Consider the following 11,961-nt stretch of genomic DNA (forward strand, 5'->3'; position numbering starts at 1 on the left):
AGATATAGGCAAGGACTTCCTCAGTAGAACTCAAGCAGCTCAGCAACTAAGAGAAAGGATCAACAAATGGGACTAAATGAAATTAAAAAGCTTCTGCACAACAACAACAAAAATGGTCTCTAAACTGAAGAGGCCACCCACAGAATGGGAGAAACTCTTTGGTAGCTATACATAAGACAAGGGACTGATAACCAGAATGTACAGGGAGCTCAAAAAACTATACTCTCAAAAAAAACCCAATGATCCAGTAAAGAAATGGGCAACTGAACTGAACAGAGCCTATCCAAAGGAAGAAGTCCAAATAGCTAAGAAACACATGAAAAATGCTTACCATCCCTGGAAAATCAAAACCACACTAAGATTTCACCTCACTCCTGTTAGAATAGCTAGCATCAAGACCACCACCAACAACAAATATTGGTGAGGATGCAAGGAAAAAGGAACCCTCATACACTACTGTTGGGAATGTAAGCTGGTGCAACCACTTTGGAAAACAGTATGGAGGCTTCTTAAAAAACTAAAAATAGATCTGCCAAATGATCCAGCTATGGCCCTCCTAAGGATATACTTGAAGGGATGTGAGTCAAGTTACTAGAGGCACCTGCACACCCATATTTATTGCAGCACTATTCACAATAGCCAAGCTATGGAAACAGCCAAGATGCCCCACTACTGATGAATGGATTAAGAAAATGTAGAATTTATACACAATGGAATTGTACTCACCCACAGAGAATGAAATTTTTTCATTCCCAGGTAAATGGATGGAACTGGTGAACATCATCTTAAGTGAAATTAGTCAAGTTCAAAAGGCCAAAAAGCCACATGTTCTCCCTTACATGAAGATTATAGACTTAAATATTGCTGCGTTTTCAACAATATTATGGGACATAGGTCTTACTAAGGGGAGGTCTCGCACAGGAGGCATAAGACAAGGGATAGAAACTAAATACTTGAATGTGATTGATGTGCTTACTGTACAGGAATGAGTATAGAAACCTTAAACTGACTGGGGCCACCATGGGAAGGAGACTAGGGAGGAATGAAGAGGACTGGTAGAGATGAACTGAACCAATTGGGATTGTAATACACATATGCATGGTAACAACACAAGGAAACTCCCTGTGTAGCTATCTTTATCTCAAACTAGCAAAAACGTCATGTTTCTCTTTTTATATTTTGTTTTCTTCTACAAAATCAGAAAGCAAGAACAGGTCCTGCCCAGGGGGAGTGTTGGCATTGGTGGGAGAGGGGAAGTGGTGGGGAAAGGGGATAGGATGATGAATACAGTACAAATAATGTAACCACATGTATGTAAATGCAAAAAATAGTATCTGTTGAAACTGTTTCAGGAATGGGGAGGGGGATGGAGGAGAGCAGTGGAGGGGGTGAAATCAAGTATGATATATTTAATACATTATAAGAAACTTTGTAAATGCTACCCCCATCCTGTACAACAATAAAGGGGAGGAAAAAACCAAAATAAATACAATATGTGCTGTTCACTTTAAGGTGAATGCTATTTATTTTCAGGAAAACATGATTCTTAATCCAGAGTAGAATACATTTATCATTAAATATTCATAGATTATTTTTCTATCAGCCCTGTCTACTTTTAACAGGCTTACTGATAGCAGAAATTTATGCTATAATCATTTTGAAAATAATTAGCTACATTGATCCATTATTACATTAAATGCCCTTTGGTTGTTATTTCATGTAATTTTTAAACAGGGATAAAACACTGGTAATCTCAAAGCTTTTTCTCTTGAAATATTTTAAGAATTCAAGCCTTTTCTGAAATGGGTCCTTTCTTCCTGTGCAAGGCACGGAGGCCCCGCCCGCTTCTACAATGCTGACCCCTCCTCGGTGCGCATCTGATCTCAGCCAGTGGTCTGCTCCCTGGGAAAATTTACCTTTGACCTCTGGACTAATCAGAGACCATGGGACAACTCTCTAGAGGAAAGGTTGAGGCTGACTCCTCCATCTTAGAGATGGCAAGCAATCAATTTCTGCTATCCTTCTGCTAAGGCAAATAACAAAACAGGCACAGTTGTCACCCCCAAGTGAAGCTGTCATCCCTGTAACTGTTGACCAAAGCTATAAAAAAAGAGAAGGTGTCAAGGCCAAGTGCAGTGATTTTGAGGCCCCTTAACCTGCCCTCTGGGTGTCAGAATTGAAGTGACTGAGGACCAGAAGGGTGGTACAGTCTGTTCAGCCTACCCTGGCTGCAAGAACCAATATGATAAGGATAAGCCTGTTCCTTTCCACAAGGTTCCTCTTGCTCAATCCAGTCTTTGTAACAAATGGGAGCAGCTGTCAAAAGAAAAACCTTTAAGCCCACCAAGTACAGCAGTATTTGTTCAGAGCACTTTACTCCAGACTGCTTTAAGATGGAGTACAACAATAAGTTACTGAAAGAGAACGCTGTACCCACAATATTTCTTTATACAGGAGAAGAAGGAGCCACAGGAGAAGAAGGAGCCACAGGAGAAGAAGGAAGACCTTCTGGACCCACAAAAACAACTTCCCCCACCTCCTTTAACACCTCCCATTTTCCAGGTTGATGCTGCTATTGGTTACTAATGCCTCTTCTTCAGACCCCTGGCAATATCTTGGTTTTCTGTGACCACAGTTAAACTGTGGAGGATATGATGCACCAGAGGAAAACAATTCTTTGACTAGAACAACAGGTTGAAAAGCTCAGGAAGAAAGTCAAGACTGCCCAACAGTGATGCAGAAGGCAAGAAAGGCAGCTGGAGAAGCTAAAGGAGCTCATGCACTTCCAGAAAGACAAAGAGAACATATCAGAAAGAAGCTATATGATTCTACCAATTGAATTCTTTGCAATTGTTGATTTACCAACATAAAAATCTGAAATGTCTATTGATTTTTGATGGAGCAAGAGAACATGTTGTCTTTTAGCCTGTGTGGAATTTTCATCTGAAAAAAATAATACTTGATTACTTACATAAAAATAATTTGAAATATTTTTTAAATAAATTAGTTATATACTATAAAGTTGTCTGAAAAAAAGGAATCAAGGCTTGTTAGATGTTCCATCATTTTTGGACAAAGGGGAGGTTTCAAGTAATTAATATATGTATGTGCTCTTATATGTCCTTAATTTTTGAATTGATAAAGTACAAGCTTTGAACTTACAAAGTACTATTTTGTGATTATATAATAAGTGAAGACTTGAGCCAAATATAAGAAATTTTTCTTTAAAGTGAAATTTCAGCAGTATCCACACTTTTTTCATAAGTCATCTTCCTAATCCCCTAAATCATAAATTATAGAAATATAATGAATTACCCAAATCCTCAAGACCAAGACCTATAGTTTTGCCAACAAAGAAATGCTATCCTTCTTGGAGAAAATTATTTTCTCCAATGAAAACCAATTCACTAATTCTACAGAACCACATATTTTGGGACCTTAATAGCCCACTACATCCTTTGTATTAAATTGTAGACTTTTATTGCTTTAATCACTACCGCAGTTCAGATGCAGCGGGGGCTCTGACTCTGGTCTTGGGTGCTCAAGTGGTGAATAACAACAAGATCTCAGTGTTGTGCTGGGCAGCAATGGCATAATTTCTTTTCTGAAGAGTATATTTAAGCAGTGCAGACAAGCAGGAAGGAGTATGTGGAAGTCTCCAGGTTTCCTGTGACCACTGTACTAGGATTGGCTGTCACATTGCTATGGTTACAAGCCCGCGTGTGGAACATCATGTTCTTACCCAGTCTCATGCAGAGAGAGAACAGGGTTGTTCAGCAACTATCCTCTTGGACTGTTGCAATCCCTCTTAAGGCTGTTGCACAAAAGCTACAGTGACTCCACTCTTTTCCAAGACGCTTTGTGAGTCCTGAGGGTTTCCCACAGATCACCTTCTTGCAAACATAGCAATTTTGTTATAGTCACTCTTTAAAATGTTACTATGACCTGGAAGCAATTATCCAGAGAGGTCCTAATGAATGTAATGAGGTCAGTGGAATTATGCATTCCTTCATTCTGAACACACTACTTAAATCTAAATAATGCCTTGACTTTAACATCAGTTTACAATGTGAACTCATTTTGAGAAGATGCTGCCCACTTGACATTGTCAGAAATTAGGTTCCATTTTAGACCTTAAAAGAGCCTTCTTAATAGGCTCCAGCCCTTCTCAGTGTACTCTGTGGGCAGGCCTGCTCACCCAGAACTCCCTGGGAAACATACCTATCTGTGACCCTGAAATGACCTCTGAAGATCTCTGTCTTGGATGGAGACACTGAAACAACCCTATAACTTGGTTCCATCCCCTTTTAGCCATGGCTAGGGTAATACATACTGACAAAGAACATTCTCAATGATTCAACCAGAGCTTTCATAGAGACTCAAAGATAGCCATATTTTTTTTATTGTTTTATTATTCATATGTGCATACAAGGCTTGGGTCATTTCTCCCCCCTGCCCCCACCCCCTCCCTTACCACCCACTCTGCCCCCTCCCTCTCCCCCCCACCCCCTCAATACCCAGCATAAACTATTTTGCCCTTGTCTCTAATTTTGTTGAAGAGAGAGTATAGGCAATAATAGGAAGGAACAAGTGTTCCTGGTTGAGATAAGGATAGCTATACAGGGAGTTGACTCATATTAATTTCCTGTATGTGTGTGTTGCCTTCTAGGTTAATTCTTTTTGATCTAACCTTTTCTGTAGTTCCTGGTCCCCTTTTCCTATTGGCTTCAGTTGCTTTTAAGGTATCTGCTTTAGTTTCTCTGCGTTAAGGGCAACAAATGCTAGCTAATTTTTTAGGTGTCTTACCTATCCTCACCCCTCCCTTGTGTGCTCTCGCTTTTATCATGTGCTCAAAGTCTAATCCCCTTGTTGTGTTTGCCCTTGATCTAATGTCCACATATGAGAGAAAACATACGATTTTTGGTCTTTTGGGCCAGGCTAACCTCACTCAGAATGATGTTCTCCAATTCCATCCATTTACCAGCAAATGATAACATTTTGTTCTTCTTCATGGCTGCATAAAATTCCATTGTGTATAGATACCACATTTTCTTAATCCATTCATCAGTGGTGGGGCATGTTGGCTGTTTCCATAACTTGGCTATTGTGAATAGTGCCGCAATAAACATGGGTGTGCAGGTGCCTCTGGAGTAACCTGTGTCACAGTCTTTTGGGTATATCCCCAAGAGTGGTATTGCTGGATCAAATGGTAGATCAATGTTTAGTGTTTTAAGTAGCCTCCAAATTTTTTTCCAGAGTGGTTGTACTAGTTTACATTCCCACCAACAGTGTATGAGGGTTCCTTTTTCCCTGCATCCTCGCCAACACCTGTTGTTCGTGGTGTTGCTAATGATGGATAGCCATATTTATTACCTCTCCTTGTAACAAACCCTAAAGTTGATCTTCATTCCAGCAATGGTTCTCACAGACCATGGTCCTAGAGACAGTCCAATCCACCAATGGACCAGATAGGATCCATTCCCTTAAAACCTCTAATCTGTGGCCTTTCAGTAAGCAGCTTTCCAATAGCAGACCCAACTGTGGACCTAGTAGCAGCCATCTGACCCAGATCCATCCCACTTAACCATGAATAGAGAGGTGATTCCATCAACCTAAAGATCCAACAGGAGAAGACTTTAACTTTTCAAAGCCAATCTTTATTTTGTTGTTTTTGTTTATTTGTTTTGTACTGGGGTTTGAATTCAGGATCTCACACTTGCTAGGCAAATGCCTAGTTTGTTCTTCAGATAGGGTCTCAAGTTTTTGCCCAGGCCAGGTTGGGACCATGATCCACCCATCTCTTCCATGCCCTGCCCTGAATTTTAGCATTTTTATCACAGAAATCATATACATCAAAGCCAATCTTTAAAGACTGCCAAGGAGGTTTGCTCCTTAGATGCATAGATACCAATGCAAAGCTACATGGGTAACAGAGAATCACACTACATGACATTAACAAAGGAAAATAATAAAGTTACAATGGGACTGAGGATGCAGAAATATATGAAATACTTTAAAAAGAATTGAAAATAATCATCAGCAAAAAGCTCAGTGAGATGCAAAAAAATAAGCTTTTAGCTAAATGAAATTAGGAAAATAATGCATGAGCAAAATGAGAAGCCAAACAAAATGAAAGGTCGTAAGAAAGAGAAGTTACTGTCCACTCAGTACCAGTTCTACACTCTTGCTTTCTACATTTTGTTATATGAACTTAACAAAACCTATTCTAGTTTTTATTATTAATTTTTATTATAGTAAAGAAAGGTATTCTATTCTGTATATATTTTTAATCTTTATTAATTAACATTTTTGTTTCTATTCACAAATGTAGAAGTGGTTTTAGTCATTCAAGATGTATCTAATTATGTTTTCTGTGTTTTAGGCACTGCTAGTCACATAGGTTAATCTCAGCATTCTGAACACCAAGGACAATGTCTGCCTTCTGGAACTTTATGAATAAATATTAGCTGAGCTGCTGAACTGGACAGTGTAGGACAGGTACAAAGGCACAGAACTTGATATCCAGTGACAAAACAATAATGAGTCTCCAGTTTTCTTCCTAGTCATCACTGCTGTTTTAAAAATAAAATTTACTGTATATATTAAAGATATGTAACATGAATGAAACTGGAGAACATTCTATTAATGAATTAAGCCAGATATGGAAAAAATAATGTTGCACAATATGTGGGGTTTAATTTTTTATAAATAAAATATACGGAGAGAATAATATAGTGGAACCAGGGGTGAGAAGGCAATGGAGAAGAAATGAGAAGACACAGATCAGAAGACACTAAAAGTAGCAGAATGTAGGATGAACAAGTCTATCATCACTTTTGATTAGTTAAATAAGTAAAACTTCATATAATTTTCTGTACTCATGTTTTGCATGTGTGTTTACACTTTGTGTAAGACTATTCTAAAAAAAATACCATCTTCAGTTCCTTAAAACACTGTTCCCTAAAAACCCCAGGCTCTCGTTCCTTTGCATTTTCTTTTCTTACTGATCCCCTATTTACGCTCAGGTTCTGTAGCCTCTTTCCCAATAAACCTTCCCTGTCCCTCATTTACCAAGACTGGTTTTAAGCTATCTGTGCTTATAAAGCAATATTAACTACTCTCCCAGAGCCCAGTGTATGGCAAGTACTAATTTTAATTTCCTTATTTCTCTATAGTCTCAATTTCCTCTAGACTCTCACAATGCACACCACTGAGTCTAAAAACAGCATAAGTATTGTAGTTATAATTTATTTGTGGACAACAAAGTAGTAGTCTACTACTGTGTGAGCAATATTTTAAAGCAAAGCCAATACGCTTGAGCAGTTGATTAAATGTAAGGAACAAGAGGAGGAATAGTCAAAGTCACTGTAAAGACTGTCAAGCCTAAATATCTTTAAGATTTGATTGCTTCTCAAAAACAAGTTGTAATAATTCTGAGGCAAAATAACAGGTTAGTGTAAAAATGCTGATTAAATGTATAGGTAAAAATTTCCTAAATGTAATTTAAAATGTGTCTGTAATTTATGTTGAAGGGAGACTAGAAATATGGATTATCTATATAAAGATACAGAGCACAGAAAAGTTGATAAGGAAGCATGAAAAAAATTAAGGACTTTTCAGGGTGTCCACATTTAAACTAATAGGAGAAAGACAAGTGAGGAGAAAAAATTTAGGGAGAGATAATAGAATGAGAAAGAAACCAAAGAAGAAGGTTTCAAAAGTAGGGAATAGTTAATTGGGCAAAACACAGGAAGAAAAACAGAAACAAATATTTAAAAATAGACCAATTAGCTTAGCTACTTGGATGTTCCTTCCAATAGAACATTTCAATTTAATATAACAGAAGAGTCAGGTTATCCAGGTTATTGGGTAGGAATGAAGACCATCTGGTGATTATAGCAGCACCTGGCATTTCAATCATCACTATGCAACTGTTATTAGTGTAACATATAACATCTTATATAATACAACTCTAAGAGGCAGATCAGAATAACCACATTTCATTTTTGTGTCAGAAAAAGGATCTGAAACTTGGAAAAGGCAAAATAGATTACTGGAATTTTTTGTGGGAGAGGATAGAGTGCTAAATTTTTTTTTGTCTAAGTAATTTATGAGTTTGAGTGGAAGAAGTTAACAAAATTTTTGCTCAGTAGAGGTAAAATAATTTATATTCAGGGAACAGATAACATCTGTTGGAATTAACCAGTTTTGTATCTAAAGCACTTTCTTTGCAAATTCTTAAATTGTTGATTAGATCCAACATTTTAGACCTTATGTGTTCACACACACACCCAAAAAAGGCTAAGTGTGAGGTGACAGACATGTTCTTTAGTTGATTGAGGTGATTAATCCACAGCGTGTCCATGGGGTTTTGCCCTCTACTCCTGTGTTCTTGAGGGAGTTGCTATCTAGGACTGATAGCCTACCTAGGCTCCTAGGCACATCTATATTCCTAACACAGGTGTTTCTACAGTGGAGATAAGGAGAGAGACCTCTTTTCCACTCTGTTTCAATACTTTTTCACTCTTACACACCCCCCTGTCACTTTTTTGGTGCTTGGAGTTTCGTAAAAGTATAAAAGTCTGACTGCACATATGAGATCATGGATTACTTGTCTTTCTGTGTCTGACTTATTTCATGTCACACAATGCCCTCCAGTTTCATCCACATTACCACAAATGGAAGAATTCCCTTCTTTTAAGGCTAAATGGTATTTCATTGTAATAATATACCACATTTACTTTATTTATTCATCCATCAACAAACATATATGGTGGTTCTTTATGTTGGCTATTGTGAATAAATCTGGAATAAACATGGAATAAACATGGGAGTGCAGATATCTTTTCAAGACAGTGATTTTATTTCCTTTGGATTATAGCCAAAAATGGGACTACTGGATCCTAAAGCAGTTCTATTTTAATTTTTTGAGGACTCTCATTACTATTTCCATAATGGCTGTGCCATTTTACATTCCCTTTAATGATGTACACTAGCTCTCTTTTCTCCAAATCCTTGTTAATACTGGCTACATTGTATCTTTTTCATGATAGCCATTCTAACAGTTGTGAGGTGATTTCTCCTGGTTTTATTTTAATTTCCCTGATGAGTAGTGATGTTGATCACTTTTTCATATATCTGTTAGAGTCATAGAAGTAGATAGTAGAATGGTGGTTGACAAGCTGGGAGAAAAGATGCTGCTCTGTACACTCAGTTATATAAGATGAATAAGTTCAGAAGATGTAATGTCCAGCATGGTAATTATAGTTAATAACAATTCTGTATGCTATACTTGAAATTTGCTAAGAATGTAAATCTTAAACATTCTCACTATGAGAAAAAAGGTAACTTTGGGGCATGATGAATATACTTATTAGTTTTGATTGTGATGATTATTTCGAGGTGTATACATGTATCAAATATCAAGTTATACAGTTTTGATATATACAATTTTTATTTGTCAATTATATCTCAACAATGCTGGGGTGAGAGCAACACAAAGCCTTTTGTTCAGGGCTCCTTGGCAATAAGATGATTTCTCCTTGCTTGTTATTTGTCTATCTGAGCCTCACTCAGTACTGCTCATTGGAGAAAACAATACTAACTAGTCACTACCTTTCTTTTTTGCCTGTTGCCTGCACTGTTGAAATACATGAATAAAGACTTAATTGTTGTTTTCAGCATGGCTTTTTCTAATTGATCATCTCCATATGTGGCAGCTTATTGTGCAAAGAAAGGTATTAACAACTTGATTTAAATAGAATTTCTGACAATTATATACTTTGGGAAAAGGATAGGGTAAAAAAGCTTCTAAAAAAAATAACAAATAATATTTTTGAATTGTTATTTTGGGCCAGGCATGCTGATATCACTTTTAAAGTGTTAATATTTATTTACTAATTGCAGCTGCCCAAATGCTCTGCTAACTTGGGGAGTAGGGGGGAGAAATGACCCAAACAATGTATGCACATGTGAATAAATGAATAATAATAATAAAATAAAAAGAACCTGAGGTTTGGGTTGGTTGCACACTGGCCCACCTTACATAGCTAATGCTTGCTACAACTAGGATTTGAATGCAGGTGGCCTAAGCATATGCATTTAACCAGGAGTTAACCAATTTGATAACTGCCCTTAGGTATCTGCCAGGAAGACAGGTCAGAGTAAAAGAAGCTGATGACAATACATCACTAAGACCAACAATACTTATCTAAATGGAAAAAAAAAAAGAAGAAATCTTAGTGAAAATAAGAGCAACAAAGATACACAGATTGTATGTTCCCTCTTACATTATGGACATATAGCTAAGCAAATATGAGACATTTCCACTTATACCAATGTGTGATATAAGCACAAGAAGTTGGTAATTTAAAAGATAATAGGAAACACAAAATGTGGAAAAGTTCTTTTCAGAATGAGTCTAGAATCTGTGCAAGCATTTTGGTACCTAGAAAGAAGAGACTAGGGATGGAGCACCTGGAAATGCCAAAGAAGGAAAGAGAAAACTGAAGGAGTTCTGAAGAGGGAAAGAGTGTGGTCAAAAGTGCAGAAAAGAGGTCAGTACTAAAGTCAGGAAGAAAGAAGAGAGTAACAGTGAAAGTACAGGATTAATGAGGCAGCAGCGATAGTATTTGGCAGGGAGCAAGCGATGGAGGAATGAAAGAGTCCTCATTTTATGACCTCAATCTGCTCAAGAAAATCAGAGACAAGGTCATGTGCTGAGAGTAAAAAGATTTGAGGTTTATTGGAAGGGACAAGGTTGGAGCAGCCACTCAGGTGATGTATTAGGGAGTAAACATGAAATAAATAAAAGAATCACATTGAGCAACAGAGAAAACAGCAGCACTGTTAGTTGGTCCAACACTGCAGCCAAGACTAGAATAGATAAAGGGGGTTTAGGAGGATCCAGGATAAGAGGATGCTTAAGGCAGCCACAGGAAAGTGGAAAGAGGCCTGACATTTGAGGGTATGGAGAAAGAAGCACCTCCAGAAGGCCAGACCACAGCAGTCAGACAGGGTAAGAAGAGTGTTCGCATAATATCCTGTAATTCCCCATCACAACTTCTCTAACAAAGGGTCATAATGACTTATATCATTTATTTTTATATCCCACCTAACTCAACTATCAGCAACCAGAGGGTAAGGGTTGTGATTCTCCTGTTCATCCTTCAATGTGCAGTATACCTCAGAGGTAGAAAGGGGCTGGCATGTAGTTATAGACTTTAGCGCAGACTTGGACTAATTGTGTTGTAAGCCTTTGACATTTATGCTATTCTGATTACAGTTTCATCTTCTTTCTTCAGCTTATCCTCTACTGGATGTTCAAATTCTTGTGACTCATGCATATCCTGGCTCAGACCTGCCTACATAGTTTTATCTAGCGTCCTTGTGCCAGTTAGTCTTTCAGACTATCTGGTTCTAGAACCCTTCTTCTCTCTTGGTTACTACTTTCACAAATATCTATCTCAACTCATTGCTTACATTCTCTGTATGTGCTGCCATTTTTATGGTTACCCTTGACTATGGCAATATCACCATGGAAAGAGAAGAAAACATCATGCTGTAACATTAATAACATCAAAAGATGGAACTAATCAGGTAAAAGTTAGAATCAGACGAGACAAGAGCCAACACCTGGCTGAGGGTGCCAAAGAGATAATAAATTACAAAGAATGAGCCTGAACTTGTGGGTCAGAGATAGATGATCCATGTAACCAAAATAGTTCAGCTCTGGTATGCATGGATTTTTAGGGATAAGGAAATAAGCTTCACACTTGAAAGGAGATCGTGTGTCTTGAGTTATATTTATGCCCATATACCTGGTATATTGTACTTATTACCAGGGGACTTGTAGGGTCAAGGTTTTTCTAATATTTGGTGTCAGAAATATGAGTGCATGCATTCAGCAGACATTTTATACACATACTGTGGGCAACTTGTGAATACCCAGAGCAATAAGAA

At 37.6% G+C, this 11,961-nt stretch overlaps 1 pseudogene; it reads left to right on the top strand.

Annotated features, from left to right (window-relative positions):
• The first annotated feature begins 1,852 nt into the window (after window positions 1–1,852).
• Window positions 1,853–2,870, top strand: LOC141424861 (THAP domain-containing protein 1-like; annotated as a pseudogene).
• The last annotated feature ends 9,091 nt before the right edge of the window (window positions 2,871–11,961 follow it).

Source organism: Castor canadensis, chromosome 7, assembly GCF_047511655.1.
Source record: "Castor canadensis chromosome 7, mCasCan1.hap1v2, whole genome shotgun sequence".
NCBI lineage: Eukaryota > Metazoa > Chordata > Mammalia > Rodentia > Castoridae > Castor > Castor canadensis.